General features: G+C 34.5%; 1 protein-coding gene across 13 annotated transcripts in view; it reads left to right on the forward strand.

Annotated features, from left to right (window-relative positions):
* Positions 1-26466, forward strand: part of LCORL (ligand dependent nuclear receptor corepressor like) — a 168900-nt gene that overhangs the window by 84840 nt on the left and 57594 nt on the right. The window lies entirely within an intron of this gene.

Genomic DNA, 26466 nt, shown 5'->3' on the forward strand with positions numbered 1-26466 from the left:
ACCCATAATGTAGAATTACTGTTGCTCCATAATTCAGATCCGCATTCCTAGATTTCCATGATTATTTACTTCTGGGATGATATAATTTGCACCTAAATTTAGCTGTCTCTAACACATCTTTTTTATGTCAATTATATTATTCAGTGAATAAATACAATCTCAAAGCATGTATCAACAACATCAAGACTAAGCATTATGAATAGTACAATACATCTTATAATTCTTTATTCTAGAGGAACTCTGGTGCCATCTACTGCATAGTTTGTTAGAGGAAGAAAAGTATGTGACATCAAGTAGATGTTTCAATTAATCTGATTTTTTGGTTTTTTTTTTAATTAACAATAAATAATTATTTATAAATAAGTAATAAGAAATAAATTGATTGTTTTTTAGAGCAGTTTTAGGTTTACAGACAAATGGAGCAGATATACAGCGTTCCCATATTCTGCCCTCCCTCTACCCAGTTTCCCCTATTATCTATCATCTTTTGCTGGTGTGGTGCATCTATTACAGTTGATAAATAGTAATGATACATTATTATTAGATAAAGCCCAGAGTTTATATTAGTCTCACTATGTATGTGTTGTAAAGTTGTGTGGGTGTTGCCAAATGTAGTTTCATGTATCCACCTGTTACAGTGTCATACACAATTGCCCTAAAAATCCTCTGTACTCTACCTATTCATCCCTTTACCCCATGCCTGCAGCCTGTGTCAAACACTGATCTTTTTACTGTCTCTGTAGTTTTGCCTTTTCCAGAATGCCATATAGTTGGAATCATATAGCATGTAGTCTTTTTAGATACTAACTTTTTAGATTCACGCCTTTCATTTAGCAATTTGCATTTAAGGTTTCTCTGTGTGTTTGTAGCTTGATAGCTGATTTCTTTTCATTACTGAATGATATTCCATGCTGTTGATGTACCACAGTTTGTTTATCCATTCACCTGTTGAAGGACATTTTGGTTGCCTCCAGTTTTTAGCAATTATAAATAAAGATGTTATTAAACAGTCACAGGTTTATATGTGGATATAAGTTTTCAACTTATGTGGGTAAAATCCTAGGACTGCAATTCCTGGATCTTAGCAAAACTGTTGAGCTTTGTAAAAAACTGCCAGACTGTACCATTTTACATTCCCACCAACAATGTGGGACTGTACCATTTTACATTCCCACCAACAATGAATGAGAATTCCTGTTTTTCCATATCCTCACAAGCATTTGTTGTTAGTGTTTTAGTAGATGATGTCTTTTAAGGAATTGGTCTGTTTCATGTAGGTTATCAAATTTCTGGCTACAAAGTTATTCATAGTATTCCTATTCCTTTATTACCCTTTTAATGTCCATGAGATAAATAGTGATGACTGTTTTTTCATGTCTGTTTTTGAAATTTTTTTTTATGTTTTATTTCTTTCTTGAGAGAGAGAGAGACAGAGAGAGATACAGACCGAGCATGAGTGGGAGAGGGTCAGAGAGAGAGAGGGAGACACAGAATCTGAAGCAGGCTCCAGGCTCTGAGCTGTCAGCACAGAGCCAGATGCAGGGCTTGAACCCACGAACCATGAGATCATGACCTGAGCCAAAGTCAGACACTTAACTGACTGAGCCACCCAGACACCCCCTTTTTAAAATTTTTGTAATGTTTTATTTTTTTATATTTCTGTATTTTTAATTTGTGTCTTCCCTTTCTATCTTGGTAGTCTAGCTAGGGGTTATCAAATTTATTGATCTTCTGAAAGAACCAGTTGATGTTAACTTTTTAAAAGGCATGGAATATAAACCACTCTTTTATTCTCTGATACCATCTACTGAATGGCTTTTTTTAAGGAAGAAAATATTATGAAAGCATATCATGGATTCTTTTTCTTAATCTGATTTTCAGTTTAATTGTTGTTGTAGATTTTTTAGGCCTTATTTTGCATTGGAACATAGAGACCTACCAGAAAGGTATCAGAGTTACTTTTTATCAGGGCGAGTAACTGCCCCAAGGAGGGTTTTCCTGTAAGGATTTAGCCATCTTTACCTTTTCCTATGAGAATTCAATACTGAATCTCCAGGAATTTTCATGAGATCACGACAGCATTGAAAAATCATTAAGTCTTTTGCTTATATTCTACTTTTAAATTTTTCCCACAGGGTTAGAGCTGTTCATAGTGGTCCCATAGGAAGTTTAAGTGTTTCACTATATCATTAAACTTCCAATTATTGAAGGTAGATTTCATAAGTCACTTTAGTGTGTTTATATTATCTAAAGAGATACTTTTGGACCTTTACATGAGTTATGTCTTTTAAAAATAAGGCACATGGATGGTTGGTATTTAACAAACCACTAATTTTAAAATTATTTTGAAAAAAAGGTATTTTGAAAATTCCATATGAATGGAAATTTGTCTGATCTGATTTGTTTCTAGAAGTAGAAAAGACTAGAAATATGAAACTCTCATTAAGGAACAGTAAAAAATACTAGACTGAAAAACAAAAGTTAAAGTAAATAGAAAATAAAAACATATATCTGTATCCCAAAGGAGAAAATCTCCTTGACTAGAGCCATTGACTATTTGACACAGGGTTTAGGAATCTGAATTCATACTAATTCATAATTCTAGAATTTAATTTAAAATCATCCTGGGTTAGAAACAACTCAAGTATCCATGGACAGATGAATGGATAAGCAAATTTGGTGTATACATATAATGGAATATTATTTAGTCTGAAAAGGAAGGAAATTCTGACAGATAGTGTAACATGGAGGAACCTTGAGGACATTACACCAAGTAAAATAAGCTAGTCACAGAAAGACACATACTGTATGCTTCTGCTTATAGGAAGTACTTGGAGTAGTCAAAATCATAGAAAGTAGAGTCTTGGTTGCCAGGGGTAAAGGGGAATAATGAGTGGTTTTTAATGGGTGTGGAGTTTTTGTTTTATGAGATGAAAAGAGGTATGGAGATGGATGGTGGTGATGGTTGCACAACATTATGAATGTATGTAATACCACTGGACTGTACGTTTTAAGTTGTTAGGATGTACGGGCGCCTGGGTGGCTGTCAGTTAAGTATCCGACTCTTGATTTCAGTTCGGGTCATGATCTCATGGTTCATGAGATCGAGCCCCACATCTGCAGTTAGTGCAGAGCCTGCTTGGGATTCTCTCTCTCCCTCTGCCCCTCTCCCGCTGACATCCCTGCACTCCCTCTCAAAAAAATTATAAAAGAAATTGTTAGGATGGCAAATTTTATGTGTGTTTTACTGCACTAAAAAAAAATTTTTTTTTAATTATCTTGGTTTGGTAGCTCTCCAGGCACCTGGAAAAACCAAAGGCACAGACTCTAACAACATATCCAAAACTTAAATCTCTAAACAGTCTCAATATGAAGTTATTTTAAAAATGAAATCATTCCTCCCAAAATAAACAAATCATAAAACACACAAGTAAACAAGTCATTGTTTGCAGTAACTGGCAAAAACAGTAAAAAAATAGGACCAAGCCTTCAGAAACTGTGGATTTTGTAATTAAAAGATAAAAATATAAAAAGAGTATACTTTATTTAAAGAAATACGAAGTTAAAAATTAAAAACATGAGTAAAAGAGACTATCAAAACTATCCAACATATATGAAAAAATAACCAAATAGAATATCTAAAAGTGAAGAGTAAAATAATAGAAATTAAAAATTTAATGAGAGTTTTAAACAGCCAGTTATATATAGTGAGGGTAATTGATAATTGGGAAGATCTGAAGAAGCCACAAAAAACAATGCAGCAAAGACATGAAAAATGTGGAAGATGCTAAGAGAGACATGGAGGATATAGTGAGATGAACTGTTGTTAGTCTAATCAGAGTTTTGGGTGGAGATTATAAATAGAATTTAATAGGGCCAGTATTCAAAAAGATACTGCCTAAGAATTTTTTAGAATTTCTATGAATCATTATATTCAGGGATGCTAGTGTTACCTAACAGGATGAAAGGAAATAAATTCACATCAGACCTAAAGAAGACTGAAGATTAGGGCGCCTGGGTGGTTCAGCTGGTTAAGCAGCCAGCTCTTGATTTCGGCTCAGGTCATGATCTCAGTTTGTGAGTTCAAGCCCTGCGTGGGGCTCTGTGCTGACAGCATTGGAGCCTGCTTGGGATTCTTTCTCTCCCTGTCTCCTTCTTTTTCTGCCCTTTTCCCACTTGCATGCTCTCTCTCTCAAAATGAATAAACTTAATGAAAGAAAGAAAGAAAGGAAGGAAGGAAGGAAGGAAGGAAGGAAGGAAGGAAGGAAGGAAGGAAGGAAGGAAGGAAGGAAAACAAGACCAAAGAAAAAGAGAAAATCTTGAAAACAGCTAGAACTAAAGGACTACTTACAAACATAGACTGACAGCTGATTTCTAAGCAAAATGATCCCCTACAAAAGAAAATGGCTATCAATTTAGCATTTTATATTCTGGTAAAAGGTCTTTCAAGGAACAGATTTATTTGCAGGTTAAAAAGAAAATAGAGGCTTTACTTTTAACAGACTTCCTCTTTAAAAACAAAACACAACAGGGGCGCCTGTGTGGCGCGATCGGTTGAGCCTCGGACATCAGCTCAGGTCATGATCTCATGGTTCCTGAGTTCTAGCCCTGCATTGGGCTCTCTGCTGTCAGTGCAGAGCCTGCTTTAGATCCTCTATCTCCCTCTCTCTCTCTGCTCCTCCCCCACTCACGCTTGCTCTCATTTAAAAAAAAAAAAAAAAACATTAAAAAGTACAGAAAAACAAAACAAAAAAGCCTCAGGTTTATACTTGAGGAAGAAACAAAACAATCTTGGAAAGAAAGTCTGAGATGCAAAGAGGAATGAAATTAAAAATTGATAATCATTGAAGTTAATCTCAAGAAAACCTAATTGCATAAAATAATAAAAGTAATATTTACCTGTGGCATTAAAGATGCTGTAATACCTGACAATGAGAACATGTAAGCCTAGAGTGGTGTGACAGTAAAGCATTGTACAGAGCTTTTAATAGGTCAGATATATTTAATGACTTTAGGCTTTGACAAGGGAAAATATGCATGTGAAAATTTCTGGGCTAAGTAATAATAGATCTAGAGATACTAGTTTCAAAGCAATAATCGAAGAGAGGAAATCATACGGAAAAAAATAATTTCAAAAGAAAAACTGGGGCCTTTAAAAGCAAAAAATAGAAATAAATGGAAATATTAGTTATCTAAAGAGAGTATGAGCTCTCTAATTAAAACATAGGTGATCAGGTAGAATAAAAATTCAAATCCACCTATATGTTTTTCATAAAAGGTCCTTGAAAAGGTGATAGCCTGACCAGATACATGTAACAACATATTAACATCAAATATAATGATTTATAAAGTCAAAGAGCAGTATTAAAAATTAATAGGAGTTTTATATGATGATAAAAGGTATTGTTCAATTATGAGTATGTATACCAGAATAACATAGCTTGAAAATATGAAGAAGTTATTAAATATATAAGAACATCATAGAGGGAAAGTTTGTCTTAGGTCAAACAGACTTAAAACTAATGAGAAGAAAGAATATTTGAACAACATAGTTAACAAGTTTGAGCTACTAGCCATATATAGAACCCTGAACCCAACCATCATCAAGTTGGTAGACAGAGAAAACATTGTAAACATTTTTTAAGTGTACTTGAAATTTTATAAAAATTGACTGCATTCTGTACATTAAGAAATTATCCACAAGTAAAACTGATATCATACAGACCATATTCCTTGATACAGTTCAATTAAGATGGCAATCAGTAACAAAAAGATAACTTTAAACAAATATATATATATAAATATATATATATATATATATATATATATATATATATATATATATTTAAGACATTTCTAAGTAATTCAGGGGATAAAGAAGAACTAATACCTATTAGGATATATTTAGCTCTGGATGATATTCAAAAGATATTTGCAAACTTATTGGACAAGCTGATTTGGTAAAAGGAAATTTATAAACTTAAATTCTTATACTAGGAAAAAAAAATTAATGGGTGAACCATATATCTAACTGAAGGAGTTAAAACAAAAAGGGTAACCCTAAATAAGTTGGACAAAGGCAAATGAAGATGTTAACAAAATTAGTGAAATAGAATGCAAAGATAGAGAAGACAGACAAGGTTAAAAGGTCAATATTTTTAAAAGTCTTTAAAATTAAAATGTCACAGCCAGTATCTGAAATCTTATATTCTAAAATTTTAGGAATTTAATGCTTCATAGGTTTTGCTTATTTTTTAAACTTTTGATTTAGAGAAACTACCCAAATTACTGTCTTTGATTTTTTTCTTCTCCTGATAGCGATTATTAGAAAATAGATGTATTATATAAAAATTAAATAATTAAATAATAATTTTAATTAAATAATTTAAAAAAGCTAATGCTTTTTGAGATCTATGTGATAGGCACTGGATATACACTATATATTCATTCATTTCATCCTTGAAGCAATTCCTTTAGATGCTGTTAGTAGAATCACTTTACAGATAATGAAATTATGGCTTCTAAAGTTACTTGCCTAAAGTTTCACAGCCTGTAATCAACACAGCTGAAATTTGCTTCCAGGTGTATCTGACCACAAAGATGTACTTCCATCCAGTCTTGTATATTGCCTTCCAGTATACTATTTATTATGGGATAAAAATGTATTAGGTTTTTGTAGAGTGATGGTTCTCCAAGTGTGATGCATGGAACCCTGGGGTCCCTGAGACTCATTCAAGGAATCTGCAATGTCAAAACTTTTTTTTTTTTTTTTAATAATTCTAAGTTGTTATTTGCCACTTTGCTCTGTTGACATCTCCACTGATGGTACAAAAACAACGTTGCATAAATTGCTGGATCCTTAGCATGAATCAAGCTAGTAGCAGGCTCTGTGGAAGGGAAAAAAAATAGTTACAAACAGAGAGGGAGGGAGGCAAAACTTGGGTTCTTCAGTACCACACACATTATAGTAAAAAAAGGACCATTACACTTAAGAGTGTCCTTGATGAAGGAATAATTTTTTTTCAATTTATGAAATTTTAATCCTTGGGCTAGACATTTTAAAAAATATTTTGTGTGATTAAATACGAAGTTCTCAAAATATTTCTGTTACATACCAAATTACATTGGTGGTCTTAACTTGAGGACAAAAGACTTTATTAAAGATCATAACATGAGTATCTAAGTACCAAATAACATAGCAAACATCTTCATAAAGCAGAAACTTACAGAAAAATCAGAGAAAAGAACAAACATATGGGAGTATTTAGTCCAAGATAGGTAAAGTGAATTTAAAATAAAGGTACAGAAGACCTAAAAGAATAGTAAGGGATAGTTTGTGGGTATGTATTGAACTCTATCCTAGATAGCATATAATATACTTTCTTCTCCAGTGTACAGAGAATGTTCACCAAAAAATTGATATACTAAGTCAAAAAGAATCCTAAAATAGTTCTATAAATCAGAAGCAACACATAAAAAGGTTTTCTATCATACTATAAAGATAGAACTAAATAACAAAAAATTTTAAAGTCTTGTCCACTACAGTATAAATATTCTCTTAACTTTAAGGTGTAAGGGAAGAAAACAAAATTGTTGATTCTATTTTCTACAATGTAGATGAAATGGGTAATTACATAGGAAAATCCAGTTTACCAGAATTCTTATCTCAGAAGAGATAAATAGATTTCTTTCAGAGGAGATAGAAAGCTTAAACAAGCCTCTTTTTTTTTTTTTTTTTTTTTCTTTTTAAGTTAGAAAATGTATCAAAAAGTTCAACAGTGGTGCACCTGGATGACTCAGTTGGTTAAATGTCTGACTCTTGATTTCAGCTCAGGTCATGATCTCAGGGGTGTGAGATCAAGCCCTGCATTGATGTGGAGTCTGCTTAAGATTCTCTCTTTCTTTCTCCACCCCACTCACATGCTTGCTGTCTCTAAAATAATAATGATGATGATGGCAGCATTCTTTAAAAAAACAAACAAACAAACAAACAAACAAAAGCACCAAGCCCAGAAGATTTGAAAATTTTATTTTACCAAACCTAAGATTAGCCAATTTCAATGCTCTATAAATTTTTCCAGAACATAAAAAAAGAAAGTACTCTAATTATTTTAACATGACTATGAAGTTGATCTATATAAAAATCTCATAAAGATAGTTAACATCTGTACAACTACAGAACAGTCTCACATCACTACAAAAACATCAGATAGAATTCTATGCTACAGTAAGAAAATAATACTTCATGATCCAATGAGATGTGTTCCAGTAATGCAGGAATGGTTCCATTTTAGGAAATCTATTAATATAAATAACCTATTAATCTAAGAAGGAACAAAAAATAAAGTTCATCTCCACTGATGCTGATAAGACCTTTGGCAAAATGCAACCTGTGTTCATGATAAAAATAATCAATAAAAAAGGAGTTGATGCATATTTCTTAAATAAAACACATATACCTAGTTTTATTTATTTTTTATTTTTTTAAATATAATTTGTTGCCAAATTGGCTAATATATAGTGTGTAAAGTATGTTCTTCGTTTTTGGGGTAGATTCCCATGGTTCATCACTTACATACAACACCCAGTGGTCATCCCAACAAGTGCCTTCCTCAGTGCCCATCACCCATTTTCCCCTCTCCCCCACCCCCTACCCACCCTCAGTTTGTTCTCTGTATTAAGAGTCTCTTATGGTTTGCCTCCCTCCCTCTCTGTTGGTAACTATTTTTTTCCCCCTTCCCTTCCCCCATGGTCTTCTGTTAAGTTTCTCAAGATCCATATAGAGTGAAAACATGATATCTGTCCTTTTCTGACTGACTTATTTTATTCAGCATAATACCTTCCAGTTCCATCCATGTTGCTGCAAATGGCATGATTTCATTCTTTCTCATTGCCAAGTAGTATTCCATTGCATATATAAACCACATCTTCTTTATCCATTCATCTGTTGATGGGCATTTAGGCTCTTCCCATAATTTGGCTATTGTTGAAAGTGCTGCTATGAATATTGGAATACATGTGCCCCTATGAGAACCAGCACTCCTGTATCCCTTGGATAAATTCCTAGTAGTGCCATTACTGGGCCGTAGGGTAGTTCGGTTTTTAATTTTTTGAGGAACCTGTACACTGTTCCAGAGCGGCTGCACCAGTTTGCATTTTCACCAACAGTGCAAGAGGGTTGCCGTTTCTCCACATCATCGCCAGCATCTGTTGTTTCCTGATTTGTTCATTTTAGCCACTCTGACTGGTGTGAGGTGGTATCTCAGTGTATATACCCTAGTTTAAATACAGCGTAATATTTAGTGTGGAAACAGTGTTAGCATTCCCATTAAATTGGAACAAGACAGGACTGTTCTCAGTCTCAACTATGTATTTAACATTGTATTAGAGGTGTGGACAATTAGACAAGAGAGAACTGCTTTAGATTTCTACAAATTGGTAAAGAAGAAATACAACTAGTTCTCTTTGCAAATGATAATAGAAAACCAAGAGTAATGATAATACTAACTCAGACAGTAAAACAATTCAGTACAGTGTCACGATACATAAAATGAACAATCAGTGGGTTTTATATACATATAATCAGATGATATAATACCATTTACAATAGCAAAAAAAAAAAAGACAAAATGCTTTGGAATAAACCCAAATAATTTCATTTTTCCCTAAATTAATATATAAATTTCATATGATTCCTTTAGAAAGTTCTCTTCCCCTCCCAACACCCCATCTTTCCTTGAAGCTAACATATGGAATATAAATATACAAGAATAGATTTTTTTTTTAAGTGCTGGCACTGTGTCTTCCAAGCATTAAAACCTGTATAATTAGGGGCACCTGGGTGGCGCAGTCGGTTGGGCGTCCGACTTCAGCCAGGTCACGATCTCGCGGTCCGTGGGTTCGAGCCCTGCGTCAGGCTCTGGGTTGATGGCTCAGAGCCTGGAGCCTGTTTCCGATTCTGTGTCTCCCTCTCTCTCTGCCCCTCCCCTGTTCATGCTCTGTCTCTCTCTGTCCCAAAAATAAATAAATGTTGAAAAAAAAAATTAAAAAAAAAACAACCCTGTATAATTAAAATTGTAGTCCTATCACCTGAATGGACAAGCAATCTTGTTGAGAAATAGACCCAAATACCCAAGGAAGTTCATATGATGCAAATGTCTTTACAAATAGTGGGGGAAATGATGGACTGTTTAATAAATGGTCTTAGGACAGCTTGAAAACCAACTGGAAAAAGATAAAATTAGATCCATACTTCATGTATAGTTGAATACATTTTATTGCATTGAGTATGTAGATGGCACTGGATAGTATTGCCATCTTTTTTTTTTAATTTTTTAAAAATGTTTATTATTTTTGAGAAAGCGCGCACAAGTGGGGGAGGGGCAGAGAGAGAGAGGGAGACACAGAATCCGAAGCAGGCTCCAGGCTCTGAGCTGTCAGCACAGAGTCCGAAGCGGGGCTCAAACCCACAAGCTGTGAGATCATGACCTGAGCCTAAGTGGGACACCCAACCAACTGAGCCACCCAGGTGTCCCAGTGTTGCCATCTTAATAATGTTAAGTCTTCCAATTCACAGACTTGATGTCTTTTTGTTTATTCAGGTCATCTTCAATTTTTTTCAAAAGTGTTTTGAAGTTTTCCAGGTATAAGTCTTTGTTTTTCTTTGTTAAATATATTCTTATGTATTTGGATCCTTTGTAAATGGTACTGTTTTCTAAATTTCCATTTTGGATGGTTCATTGATTTTTGTATAGAAACTCAATTGGGTTTCTTGTGTGTTTATTTGATTTGGTATTCAACTTTGCTGCATTCACTTTTTAACTCTTGTAGTTTTTTTGTGTGTGAATTCTTTGGGATTTACTCTGTATAGGATCACGTCATCTGTGAAGAGACATTGTTTCAGCTCTTCCTTCCCAGCTTGTATGTCCTTTATTTTTCTTCTTTCTTTCTTTCTTTCTTTCTTTTTTTTTTTTTTTTTTGCCTATTTTTTTTTTTGCCTATTTTGTCAATTTCTCTAACTGGAACCTCCAGTACACTGTTAAAACAAAGTGTCTTTGGCGTGCCTGGGTGGCTCAGTTGGTTGAGCATCCAATTCTTGATTTTGGCTCAGGTCATAATCCCAGGGTCATGGGATCAGGCCTCACATTGGGCTCTGTGCTGAATGTGCAAGCTTGCTTAATATCCTCTCTCTCTCTCTCTCTCTCTCTCTCTCTCTCTCTCTCTCTCTCCCCCCCCTTCTCTCCCCCTCTCCCTTCTGCTCCCCTCCCCCACTCCCTTTCTTTTTCTAAAAACAAGATATAAGAGATTTAAATATAAAATAACCATTTTATACTGTAAGAAAGGATCCATTAATTCTATTATAACCTGGATGAAGGGCAAAGGCTTTCTATCTATTAAAGTCCGGATGTCATAAAATAAAATACTGACTACATTTAAGAGTCATTTATGTTAAGAAAGAAAAAAATAATTTACCCAGGAAGAAAGCTCCATAGTCAAAGTTGAAAGACAAAGACAGGGGTGCCTGGGTGGCTCAGTCAGTTAAGTGTCCAACTTCAGCTCAGGTCATGATCTCCCAGTTTATGAGTTCAAGCCCTGCATTGGGATCTGTGCTGATAGCTCAGAGACTGGAAGTTGCTTTGGAGTCTGTGTTTCCCTCTCTCTCTGCCCCTCCACTGCTCGTGCATTCTCTCTCTTTCTCTTTCTCACACACTCTTTCTCACACAAATAAACATTAAAAAAATTTTTTTAATGAAGTAAAAAAGAATTTAAAAAAAAGACAGAGAAAATATTTGCAAAATGTGTCACAAAGAGTTAATCTCCCTATTACATAAGTAAGTTTTTTAAATTAAGAGGGGGGAAAGAAAGACCACACACCCAATAGAAATTTGACCAAAGGCATGAGCAGAGTATTACACACAGAAAAATAAGACATTCAAATGGCCCTTGAATTTATAATAGAACTGCAAATTAAAACAATAGTGAGTTACCATTTCTCTTCTGTTAGATTGGCCAAAATTCAAAAGTCTTACAGCACTCTGTTAGGGAACCTATGAAACAATCACTTTTATCCGTTGACATGGGAAGCACAAAATGATACACTTCCTACAAACAGTATTAGGCAATATCTATTAAAACTACATACGTGGGCGCCTGAGTGGGTCAGTTTCTTAAGCATCTGACTCTTGATTTTGACTCTGGTCATGACCTTACAGTCGTGAGACCAAGCCATGCATGGGACTCAGTGCTGGACAGGGAGCCTGTTTAAGATTCTTACTCTCTCCCTCTGCCCCTCCCTTGCTCACACACATGTTTGCATGCGCTCTCTCTCTCTCTCTGTCTCTCAAAAAAAAAAAACAAACAAACAAAAAAACTACATATGAATTTACCCTTTATTCCAGTAATCCCACTTTTTAGAATTTACCTGAACATATTTGTTTGACAATATGCACAAAATTCTTCATTTCAGTGTTTTATAATAGTGACGTATTAGAAATCAGTTACATGCCATCCACATGTTGACTATTCTGTGGTTGAAACATATAGTGGCTAGATAGACATAGAGCTAGAGAATGAAGAACGTCCCTGAACTGATAAGAATGATTAATTCCCAGGGGCACCCAGGGGCACCTGTTGAGGAGCCAACTCTTGGTTTTGCCTCAGGTCATGATCTCAGGGTCATGCAAGGTGGGCTCTGTGCTGAGCACGGAGCCTGCCTGAGATTCTCTCTCCCTCTCCCTCTGATGCTCCCCTGCTTACACTTGTGCATGTGCTTTCCCTCTCTCTCTCTCTCAAAAAAAAAAAAAAAAAAAAAAAAAAAAAAAAAGATTAATTCCCTGGGTATATATTTTTAAAAGAAAAAATATACCACATATTGTATGTAACATATTCACTTTTAAGAAGTAAGAGGGAAGAATACATTAATCTGTTTATTTTTATGCAAAAACAAAAGGATAAACTAGAAACTAATGAAATTGGTTACTGTGGGAGTGGTGGAAAATAAAGGAAAATAAGTAAAGCCTATCTTGTATAGTTTTGTTTTTGAAACATGTTAATTTTTTACATTAAAAAAATAAAATCAGCAAGGATGGGGGAGGGAACCCTGTGATTGAGTACCAACTACTACAAAAAAAGCAAATACACCTAACTGTATACCATATTGATAATACAGAACAGAGGAAAAACATTAATTCAAATAATTAACCTAGCAGTCTGACTTTAATCTCAGTGGGACATATTTTAAGGATAAACATTTTTCAGTGGTGGTATTGGTATAGTAATTCTGAGAGTCTTTACTGTCAGAGAAAGGAATAGAAATACTAAATGAGGGAAGAAAAAGAACAGTCCTGTGTTATTAGAGGTATCTGAGAATTCATGATTCAAATATATAATCCATATATGTATAGTACTTATTAGCTTTGCCTACTGTAAGATTCTAGAAGCAGTGACACCACAAGTAGCAGTGACCACACTTAACATCCAGACCTTGATGTCTAAATAGCACTCTCTACCACAAAAAGGAAAAATTAGTATATTTGCAATATTGGTTGATTCTAAGTCAGAGACAGGAAAAGTAGAAAGTGGACATGGAGTATCTTCTTTTATGCCAAACACCAAGTCCCCACAAATAAGTGATACATCAAAAGGATACAGGACCAACTTGAAGGGGTTTCCTTTGGCTAAATTTGGAACAGGTTGTACATTAAAATGAATAGTGATGGCATGGATGATAACATTGGAGAACAGGAAACAATCCATGAGTCCATACTGGTAAAAACAAACAAAACAAAAGATAAGGGTCACAGAAGAGAAGACACTTTTTAAAAATAATGCTACATAAAAGAGAATGAATAATGGAATTACAAAATTATCATTTTGCAATCACTTAGTGTAACAATTGATTCTGGCAGGAATCATCAATTGATGCTAAAACAATTGAATATAGAATGTTGGGAAACAGAATAGTCACATTAAAGTATTACTCCACAGATTGCTAATTACAAAGGAGAAAAGGTAACTTCACAATGGAGAGATTTGTTGGATATCACCAAGCAAGACATCAATGACATCACTGATATGGGGACCAAATGATAAAATAACACCAAGCAGGAATATCACCTATGATATTATTCCTGTAAAAAAAAAAAAAAAAAAAGATTAATCTGAATCTAAATTGTGAGGAATGTAACCCAGATTGTGGAACGTGTTATAAACTAAATGGCATGAAAGTAACAACAACAACAACAACAACAACAACAACAAGGCAGGAGAAAAGACTGGGGACACATGATAGTCAAATAGAACATGTAGTTCTTTTTTTTTTTTTTTTTAAGTCTTATTTATTTATTTATTGAGAGCCTGCGAGTGCATGTGTGAATAGAGAAGGGGTAGAAGGAGAGGGAGAGAGAGAATTCCAAGCAGGAGTCGGATGCTCAACTGACCAAGCCACCCAGCCTCCCCTAGAACATGAAGTTCTTGATTGCATACTGAAATCAGGAAGAAAAAAGGCTATAAAGGACGTAATTTGGAAAGCTGAGGGCATTACACTTTGTTAAATTTATTGAAGGGATAAGGCATTATAGTTATGTATCGTAGTGTTCTTTATTACTCAAGCATTTCATATTAAGTATTCATAATATCTTCAAATGCTTCTCCCCTAAATAACCTGTGCATATGTAAATCAAATGATAAAAAAAAATGTCAACAGTTGTTGACATTTATAGAGGTAAAATTTTGTGGAAGTACATTGTAACTTTTCTGTAGATTGAAATGTTTAGAAGAAAAAAATTGGGAAAAAATAAAAAGCAAGGGCAAAAACTGTGTACCATAAATGATTCCATAGGACTTTGCTTCCCTTTTAACTATATCATTATTTGCACTGATATGATACTTGTCATTAAATGATATCAATATATGTCAGTTCTATAAGTGCTAAATCGGTGTTAACTGTTGTTAATATAGCTATCAAAATGAAGAGAAGGGAAATGGAGATGGGGAAAGCATACAAAAATGCCACATCCTGGCCTTTAAAAATTTTTTTTGGATTAGTGACATATTTTCCACATTCATGATCTCATAATTGAGACAACACAATCAATATTCTTAGATTGCTTTCAAGAGTAGCTATTCCTCTTAGGTAAATAATGCTACCTATCAGTGTGTGATAAACAAAGGTGTGAATACAAGGAAGTTAAAATCTTTAGGTCCCCAGTGATTCACGTCTCTCTCTATTTGCAAAATATACTCATCTTTGCCCAAGACCTCCAAAAATCTTACCGTTACTACCATATTATCTCGTGATCTGATTTAGTTCCAGGTGCAAGCATGGTTCTTTGGGTATAGCTCTTTAAGTACAGTGCTTCAAATGTAGTTCCTCTTGTTCTATAGACCTTTAAGGGGCACCTGGGTGGCTCAGTTGGTTAAGCGACCGACTTCGGCTCAGGTCATCTTGAGGTTCATGGTTTCGATCCCCGAGTTGGGCTTTGTCCTGACAGCTCAGAGCCTGGAGCCTACTTCAGATTCTTTGTGTCTCTCTCTCTGCCCCTCCACCCACTCGTGGTCTCTCTCTCCAAAAAATGAATAAACGATTTTTTTAAAAAGTGGAGTTTTTTTTTGTTTTTAAGTAAAAAGGCAAGTTACCTGCCCACACACACCCAACAAACAGTGGTGGGACAGGCATGGGATAACTGTTGTAACCACTCTTCAGAATTGGGGAAATGGGGCGCACATGGAGGTCACTATTCATAGCAATTCTGAAATCCAGCTGGGCAAAAGTTGGAACTTGTTTTGATCTTAAGGCCTAAGAATGATTCTTTATGACTTGGGTCTGTCATGTTCCACTTTCTGAGTTATTCCTTTCTGTTTTTTTTTAATTGAGATACAATCCACGTATTATAAAATTAACTATTTTAAAAGTATACAATTTAGTGGGTTTTAGTGTACTCATTCACTGAGTTTTGCAACCATCACTGCTATCCGATTCCTGAACATTTCATCATCCTAAACCTCTTAACAGATTAACACTCTCTCATCCTTTTCCTACCTTCCCTCAGGCTCTGGCAACCACTAAACATACTCTCTGTCTCAATAGATTGGTCTGTTTTAGACATTTCTTATGAATAGAATCATACCATGTACAGCCTTCATTTAGCATAATGTTTTCAAGGTTCATCCTTATAATATGTATCAGTTCTTCATTCCTTTTTATGATTGAATAATACTCTGTTGTATGGATACGTGCATTCACCAGTTGATGTTCATTTGGGTTGTTTCCACTTCTTGGCTATTACAAATAATGCTACCATGAACATTCATGCACTTGTTTTTGGTTAGACATATGTTTTCACTTTCCTTGGGTATATACCTTGAAGTGGAATTTGCTGGATCATAATGGTAATTATTTGTTTACATTTTTGAAGAACTGCCAGTGTGTTTTCTGAAATGGCTACACCATTTTGCAGTCTCACCAGCAGTGTTTGAGGGTTCAGATTTCTTAATATCCTCATGAGCACTTTATCCTTTTGGGTGTGAAATGATATCTCACTGTGGTTTTGACTTGCATTTTTTTCCCTCATGGGAAATGATGTTAAGCATCTTTTTCATGTACTTATTGGCCATTAGTAATATCTTCTTTGGAGAACTATCGACTCAAATCATTTGCCATTTTTTATTTGGGCATATTTTTTTATTGCTGATTTGTAGGAGTTCGTTATATGCTGTGGACACTGGATTCTTATCAGACATGATTTATAAATATTTACGCCCATTGAGTGGACTGTCCTTTCACTTCACAAAGGTAGTGTCCTTTGAAGCACAAAAGTTTTTAATATTGATCAAGTCTAGTATATCTATTTTTTTCTTTTGTTGCTTATGCTTTTGGTGTCATGCGTAAGGAATCGGTGCCTTAATCCAAGGTTTTGAAGTTTTATACATATATTTTCTTCTAAGATTTTTAAGGTTCTAGCTCCCCTATTGAGGTCTTTGATCCATTTTCAGTTAATTACTATAAAGGGTATGAGGTAGAGATCAAACTTCATTTTGTATGTAAATATCCAGTTGTCCCAGTACCGTTTGTTGAAAAGACTTCTTTCCCCCATTGAATTGTCTTGATACTCTTATCAAAAATAAATTGACTGTAGATGTAAGGGTTTATTTTGGGGCTCAGTTTTACTCCATTCATCTATATGTCTAACCTTATACTAGTAATACCTTGTCTTGATTATTGCACTTTATAGTAATTTTCAAAATCAGGAAGTGCTAATCTTTCAATTTAGTTCTTTTTTTTTCAAGATGTTTTGGCTATTCTGGATTCCTTGCATTTCCTTATGCATTTTAGATCAACCTGCCAATTTCTGCAAAAATGCCATCTGGGATTTTGGTAGAGATTGTATTGAATCTCTTTGTGGGGTGTTACCATATTAACAATATTACATCTTCCAGTCATGAACATAGGATGGATTTCTATTTACTTAGGCTGTCTTTGAGTTTCATCATTTTTTTTTGGTTTGTTTTTATTTATTTTATTTTTTAATGTTTATTTATTTATTCCTTTTTTTAGTGTTTAATTTTTTTTAATATGAAATTTATTGTCAAATTGGTTTCCATACAACATCCAGTGCTCATGCCAACAGGTGCCTTCCTCAATGCCCATCACCCACCCTCCCACCCCCCATCAACCCTCAGTTTGTTTTCAGTTCTTTTTTTTTTTTGACAATAAATTTCATATATTAAAAAAATAAAAATAAAAAAAGACTTTAAAAAAGAAAAAAAATAAAAGTGTGTTTCATCATTTTTAGCATACAAAACTTCCACTTCTTTGTTAACTTACTCCTCTGAGTATTTTATTCTTTGTTCCTGTTGTAAATGGAATCACTTTCTTACTTATTTCATTTTGGAAATGTTTAATGCCATTGTATAGGAGTAAAATTAATTTTTGTTTATTTATATGATTTCTTGTTGTCTTGCTGAACTTAATTATTATCTCTAAAATTGTGTGTGTGTGGATTCCTTAGAAATTTATCTATATAAGATTTTATTATGAATCACTTTGTTGCATACCTGAAACTAATATAACACTGTATGTTAACTATAGAATTAAAATAACATTTAAAAATTTTTTTTTAAAGTTTTTAAATTTATTTTTGAGACAGAGAGAGGCAGAGCATGAATGGGGGAGGGGCAGAGAGAGAGGGAGACACAGAATCGGAAGCAGGCTCCAGGCTCTGAGCCATCAGCCCAGAGCCCGACGCGGGGCTCGAACTCACGGACCGCAAGATAGTGACCTGAGCTGAAGTCGGCCGCTTAACCGACTGAGCCACCCAGGCGCCCCTAAAATAACATTTTTAAAAAAGATTGTTATGTACAGAGTTTTACTTCTACTTTTCCAATCTAAATGTCTTTTATTTATTTTTCTTACCTAATTGCCTTGGTTAGAACCTCTAGTATATGAATGAAAGTGAATAGTGAGTAGTGTATGAATAAAAGTGGTGAAAATATATATCCTTGTCTTGTGTCTTGTTCCTGATCTTAGAGGGAAAGCTTTTGATCTTTCACCATTAAATATGATGTTACCTGTGATTTTTCATAGGTGCCCTTTCTTAAATTGAGGTAGTTTTCTTCTGTTCCTAGCTTGTTTAGTGTTTTGTATATGAATGGTTAGTGGATTTTGTCAAGTGCTTTTCTACATCTATGGAGATTATTTGGCTTTTGTCCTTTATTAATGTTATATTACAGTGACTAATTGGTTTTTATATGTTGAATTGACCTTGCATTCTTGGGATAAATTCTTGGTATATAGTTCTTTTTTATGTATTGCTGGATTCTGTTTGCTAGTATTTCATTTAGGATTTTTGTGTCTCTTCATAATGGATAGTTTTTATTTGGCTTGGTAGTTTTCTTTTCTTGTGATATCCTTGTCTAGTTTGATATTAGGTTAATGTTGCTGTCACAGAATGAGTTGGGAAGTGTTCCTTCCTCTTCCCTTTTTTAAAATTTGTGAAGCATTTGTGTTAATTTTTTTTTTAATGTCTAATAGAATTCACCAGTAAAATCTGTCTGTCCCTGGGCTATTCTTTGTGGCAAGTTTTTTAATTATTCACTGTTTTTTTTTATTTATTACAGATCTATTTAGATTTTCTATTACATCTTTGAGTCAGTTTGGTAGTGTGTGCCTTTATAGGAAATTAGTCATTTTGTCTAGGATATCTAGGTTTTTTTTTTTTTTAATTTTACTTTTATTACTGTGTAGCTAACATAGTGTTATATTAGTTTAGGATATCTACTTTGTTGATGTATGATTTTTAATGGTATTTTCTGATTCTCTTTTATGTTTCTTTAAGGTTAATGGTGATGTCTCTTCCTTTATTCCTGATTTTAACAACTTAAATCTTCTCTTTTTTTTTTCTTTCTTGGTCAGTCTAGCGACAGGTTTATAAATTTGTTGATCTCTTCAAAGAACCAACCTTTGGTTTCAGTGATCTTCTGTGTTGTTTTTCTGTTCTTTTTTTTTCTGCTCTGACCTTTTATTTATTTCCTTCTTTTTGTTTGCTTTGAGTTTAGTTTTCAATTCATTTACTCTCAAGGCAGGTTAGGCTAATGGGTTTTTGGTATGAATTTCTTTAAAAATATGTTTTTTTACAGCTATAAATTGCCCTCCAAGCACTGCTTTAGCTGCATCTCATACTGTTTGGTATGTTGTATTTTCCTTTTCATTCAAATTTCAGTATATTCTAATATCTTTTGTGACCCAGTATTTTACTCATTTGGTGTTTAGGAATATGTTTTTTTAAATTTTCATGTTTTGTGAATTTCCCAAATTTCCTTTTGTTACTTGTTTCTTTTTCATTTCTTTGATGTTGGAGAACAGACTTTTTAAGTTTTTAATCTTTTTGTTTTGTGGCCTAACATGTGGTCTATCTTGGAGAATTTCTACCTGCATTTGACACAAATATATATTCTGCTGTTTTGGGAATGGAGTGCTCCATATATGTTTGTTAGATCTAGTTGATTTATAGTGTTGTTGAAGTCTTCTATTAGTTGATCTATTTTCTGGTTTTTCTATCCATTATTAAAAGTGTTTTATTGAAGTTTCCAACTGTTAGTATTGAATATTTTATGTCTCCCTTTAATTGTTATGTCTTCATGTATTTTTGGACTCTATTGTTAGGTACATATATGTTTATAATTATTATAACTTCTCAATAAATTGAACCTTTATCATTATAAAGTGACCTCCATTTTTATGGACAATATTTGTCATAGAATAGATTTTTCCTGGTATCAGTAGAACCACACCAGTTTTCTTTTGGTTACTGTTTGCATAATGGGATGTTTTCCCCCCCGTCCTGTTTCTTTCAGAATTTTTCCATCTTTGAATTTAAAGTCTCTCTTTTGGAGCACCTGGGTGGCTCAGTTAGTTGAGTGTCCAACTCTTGATTTTGGCTGGGGTCATGATCCCAGGGTCGTGGAATCGAGCCCCACATTGGGCTCCACACTGAGCATGAAGGCTGCTTAAGATTCTCTATTTCTCTCTCTCTCTCTCTCTCTCTGCCCCTCTCCCCTGCTCACTTGCTCTCTTAAAAAAAAAAAAAAAAAAAGTCTGTTTTGACCGCATATAGTTGGGTTATTCTTTTTAATACATTTTGCCAGTCTCTGCTTTTCCATTTACCTTTAAAGTAATTACTGATGAGGTAGGATTTACATCTATCGTTTGCTATTTGTTTTCAGTCTGTCTTATTTCTTTTTGTTTTCTCTGTTTCCATTATTACTTTCTTTTGTGTTCAGTAGATATTTAATTCCTTTGTTGTGTATTTTACTATATTTTTTCAGGTATTTTCTTAAATGGTTGTCTGAGGATTACAGTTAGCATCCTAATAGACAATAGTTCAGATTAATACCAATTTAATTTCAGTAGTATATAAAAAATATGATCCTATATGTCTCCATTTCATTTCCCCTTCTCTGTGCTGCTTTTGTTCTCCATGTTACATCTTCATACATTGTCCACTGAGAGATATTTGCAATTATTGCTTTAGCAGTTACATTCTAAATTAGATAGGAAAAACAGAACCAAAAAATATATTTATGCTGTATTTTTACCTATATAGTTACTGTACTGATGCTTATTATTTCTTTGTGGGGATTTGAGTTACTGTCCAGTGTCCTTTTATTAGGTCAGGTCTGCTTGCAGCAAGTTTTCTGTTTTTGTTTATCTGAGAATGTCTAAATTTCTCCTGTGTCTCTAAAGGATACTTTTGCAGAATTTGGAATTCTTAGTTGACAGTCTTTTCTTTCAGTTCCTTGAGTAGGTCATCTCACTGCCTTCTGGCCTTCATCGTTTCTGGTGTGATATTGGCACTTAATCTCATTGAGGATCTTGTATGTGATGAATTGAGGTTTTTTTCCTTGGTACTTTCAGGACTTGCTCTTTGGTTTCTGACCACTTGATTAAGTTGCTTTTAAATGTAGCTTTCTTTGAGTTTACCCTACTTGGTGTTTGTTGAGCTTCTTGGATATGTAGATACGGTTTTTCATCAAATCTGAGACATTGTTAGCCATCGTTTCTTCCACTATTCTTTGTGCCTCTTTCTCTCCTCTCCTTCTAGGACTACCATTTGTAATGTTGGTATATTTGATAGTATTCCATAGGTCTCTGAGACTGTTACTTATTTTTCTTTCTTTTTTTCCTTCCTCCTTCCCTCCTTTACCCTCCCCCTCCCCTCACCTACCTACCACCCGTCTGTCCATCATTCCTTTTTTCCTTCTTTGCTTCCTTCCCACTCTTCCTACCTTCTTTTCTCTCTCTCAGAATGGCTTATTATCAATGGGCTTTCTCTCTCTCCTCAGAATGGGTAATATCAATGAGCCTATCTTCAAATTCATTGATTCTTTTTTCTGCCAGTTCAGATCTGTTGTTGTATCCAACCTAGTGAATTTTGCATTTTATTTTATTTTATTTTTAATGTTTTATTTATTTTTGAGAGAGAAAGAGTGCAAATGGGGGAGGGACAGAGAGAGAGAGGGAAACAGAAGATCCAAAGTGGGCTCTGTGCTGACAGCAGCAAGCCTGATGTGAGGCTCAAACTCACAAACTGCGAGATCATGAACTGAGCCGAAGTCAGATCTTTAACTGACTGAGCCACCCAGGCACCCCGAATTTTGCATTTTAATTAGTGTACTTTTCAATAATTTCTAGTTGGTTCTTTTTAAAAACTTTGTTTTTATTTGCTGAGATATCCTCCTGATACTTTCCTTTATTCCTTTATACATGGTTTCCTTTAGTTTTTTTAATATATTGAAAATGTCTGATTTTAAGTTTTTGTCTAATAATTTCAATATCTGGGCTTCCTCAGAGACATTTTCTGTTGGTTGTTTTCTTCCTGTGTGTATGGGCCATATTTCCTTGTTTTGTTTGTTTGTTTGTTTTGTTTCTTATTTGTTTTTTTGCATTTCTTATAATGTTTTTTTTAAAAAACTGGATATTTTAAATACTACAGTTTGGCACTGGTAGAAATCAGATTATTCTCCACCTCAGGGTTCGTTGTTGCTATATGTTGTTGTTTGTTTAATAACTTTTCTGATCTATTCTATGAAGTCATTAAAGTCAGTATTCTTTGTATTGTGTGGCTGTAACATCTCTGCTTGGTTAGCTTAGTGGTCAGCTGATGGTTGGGCAGGGATCGCTTTAAATATCTAGAACCATAACATTGTTTGTCTTTGCCTGGGAACAGGCTACCTCAGAAGTAGGAAGGGAGAGTAGGAATAGAGCAACTGAAAACATTCTTACTATTCTTACCAAGATCTAGCCAATATTCTTGAATAGACACTTCCTGCAAAGATTTGGTTAATTCTAAAGTTCTTTTGTTTAAAGGAATGACGCACCCCACTCACAAAAAAATTAAAATTAAAAATTCACATGAGTCCCACAACATTAAGAGAGTCAAATCGGGAGAAAAGCCACCCTTTTGAAGCCGTGTTCCTGGCTATTCCCCCGATTTGGTCTTTGCTCAACCTTTTTTCATTTTAGCCTCATTTGCTGTATGTATGTATGTATGTATGTATGTATATTGTGTGTGTACACACACAATATACACACACACACACACACTGAAAAATTTCAAAATAATCAAGACCTGGTTTCTTTTTGTTTAACAATACTCCCTTTAGTATAGCTCTCCTCTTACATTTTATATAATTACTAAGAGACCAGAGGGCATCTCAACACTTTCCTTAGGAGTTTCCCTAGATAGATCACCTAATTTATTGCTTACATTTTCTACTTTCCAGATTACTGTAAACAATAGTGTTATAGAACTTTCTGCCACTACAAAATAAGTATATTCTTTCCTCTACTTTCCAATAACATTTACATCATTGTCCTACAAATCCTCACTGTACACACCTTATCAAAGACCATGAAGCTCCTATTAGCAACTTCTTCCATACTGTTCAATTTACAATGTTAGTTCTCCCCAAAGCCCACTGCCTGGTTCTAAAGCCAAACATGCATTTTTCTTACAGCAATATCTCAACTAACACATACAAAAATTTGTTTTATTTATTTTTGCCATTTATCCCCAAAATTTGGCAGTTTAAAATAGCAAACATTTATTATCTCACATTTTCTCTGAGCTGGGACCCTCAGAGCAGCATAGCTGGATGTTTCCAGTGTGGTTTCTCACTTGGCTGTAATCAAAGGGTCAGCTAGGGTTACAGTCATCTGGGATTTGATTGATCTAGAGTATCTTCTTCCAAGTTCATTCATTGGTTGTTTGCAGGAGACCAGTTCCTCTCCATGTGAGTCTCTCTATAGAGCTTCTAACAGTATGGTCTCCTCTGGAGTGAGTAATAAGAGAGATTGAAGGACAGAATAGGGGATGGGGAGTGAGGGTATGAGGAGACAGGAAACACTAACATTCAAGAGTTACTTGATACTTTATTCTTTTATAACTTAATCTTGGAAGTGACATGCTTCTTTAGTATGCTCTTGATCACCCATACCACAGCTGATGTAACATGGAAGAGAGTACACAACAGAATGAAACCAGGAGTTGGAATCATTGAGGAAGCATCTTGAAACTGGCTATTACAAAGAGCTTGTTAAACTTTGAATTAGTTAAATTTGAAAAATGAGGAGACAGGGTAAAAAAGTTGTTTTTGTCTTCTTGGGGCAATAGACACTATTTCCATGTGGCAGCATTCTCTCTTCTAGCCAAATATTACTTGCCTGACCTTTAAAAACATTATGATTCCTGGTCTGTATCTCTAGTTAACTCATTTGCTTGTGCACATAATCTAAAAGGCTCAGTGGCTAATCAGCAGCATTTTCTTGGTCTCTTTGTCTTTCTCTTTTTTAATTAATTAAACATACACGTATTCCCCAATACAAAGGGCCAAAACTGAGTACGTGAAAAGAATAGGCAGCATTATGTATTCTGCTTTAAACTTAGCTATAAACTCAACCCTAAATTGTAGCCCTAGGAAGATGACATGAATCCAGATATGTTTCTATTCTTTTTTTGGTAAATTTAATTATTTTGAATTTATAAGTTGACATTATTCAATAAATTGTAGGATAGTTAAACAAAATACCAAGAAATAAATCCAGTATCTCCTTTTTTCACATATTACAAAGCAAAATTAGGCTTGAAAAAAGATGGAAAAGAATGTTCACAGAAGCCTTCAACAATTCCTGTAGGTAATAATCAAGAAATGATACATACTGGGAATCCCTATGTATACAACATGAAAATTTCTTGTTTTAGTGAATCACGTCATTTAGGGTACATGTGCTAATATCGCCTATTCTGGACCAAAAAGTATTTACATGTACTTAGAAATTAGGTCCTTTCTATTTTTCTATTAGTTAATAATTTTATGCTAACCTAGTTAATATTTTTACTTATTTGGCAGTTTGTGACTTAAATAAAATACAACTGCTCAGTCTGCATCTTAATAGCTAATGTTTACTAGACTGTTAAAATGTGCCAAGTACAGGAATTCAGTATTTTATCTCCAATCCTGTGTAACTTTAAAATATCCTGTGAGCAAGCTCTATTATGATTTCTAAGATTCTGTTATCATTTCCATTTTTATGAACAGAGAAACTAAAACATAGAGGGGTATGTGATTACCCTGAGCTCATAAACATGGCTAAGATTGCAACCTATAGCTAAGCCTTTTTCCCCTGCTAGTACCTAAAAACAGTAGTGCCTCTCTTCCCTATTGGGTTCTAAATGAATAAACGTGAAGGCTAAAATGTTATTTTTTTATAGATCCACAGTTCCTTCTCTCAGATGTTTTTTTGAGAATTTAATTTTTTTGTTTTGAAAGAGGTAATGTAACCAGGATGTTTATTATGTAACATCTCCAGCAGGTCCAAAACAGTACCCTGTGATCAAATATATTGATACTTCTGGGGGACTATAAATAGATTCATTTCAGCCTAGATCACATTTTGCTATCACATTTGGTAGTGGTCATGGTAGAGACAGTTTGTTGCTTCTCCTCACCTCTAAATAGTACATGTTTTCAAACCATTTCGCACTTAAAAAATTTTTTTATCTATGTTTTTATTTTAGAGAGAGCATACACAAGCTGGCAAGAGAGCTTGTTGGGGGGTGGAGAGAGAGAGACAGAGACAGAGACAGAGAATGAGAGAGAGAGAGAATCCTAAGCAGGCTCCACACTCAGCATGGGGCCTGATGCAGGGTTCAATCCCACGACCCTGGGATCATGATCTGAACTGAAATCAAGAGTCAGACACTCAACCAGCTGAGCCACCCAGGCAAACTGCCGCCCTTATATTTTAGAGTCATGGATCTATAACAGTAGATGTTTTGGGGAACTTGTCTTCAAATCTCTTAGACATGTGCTTCAGCTAATACTGAACCCCAAAACTAAAGAGACTTAATCCTTCAGTCTCAGACAGCCCTGGATCAAGGCATGCCTATTCAAATAACACTAATCTGCCTGGGTAAGAGTTAAGGTATTTAAGGAGCAAAGGCTTAGTATCTCAAGGTTCAATTCTAAGAGGAAGAAGTATGCAGCCTAATCACATCTGCATAGTTAATCCTTTCCAATTTACCAATAGGTCTACCTCTGAAGGAGCAGAATAAATGAAAGGATTGGAGGCCAGAAGCACGCGTGTAGAAAAACCACCACTACCTAGTCTCCCCAATACCAAAACTCCTTATCACTATACTGTGTTTACAAGTAGTCTGTCCTTATTCCACACCTCTTATATAAATCATTCAATTGTTTTACCTCTTGTACAAGTTCAACCAGAATTGTCTATCATTGCTGACCTTCATTATAGTTATAGCAGATCAACATGTTTTGAGGTCAAGAATTAAGACCCTCAATAATGGTATTGCCGTTTTTATAGGAGAGTCTTAATAGATACATGCTGAAATATTTAGGAGTGAAACGTCATAATTCTACAATTTGCTTGCAGTCGTTCTGCAAACAAAC

This window comes from Neofelis nebulosa, chromosome 3 (assembly GCF_028018385.1).
Source record: "Neofelis nebulosa isolate mNeoNeb1 chromosome 3, mNeoNeb1.pri, whole genome shotgun sequence".
In the NCBI taxonomy this organism is placed as follows: Eukaryota; Metazoa; Chordata; class Mammalia; order Carnivora; family Felidae; genus Neofelis; species Neofelis nebulosa.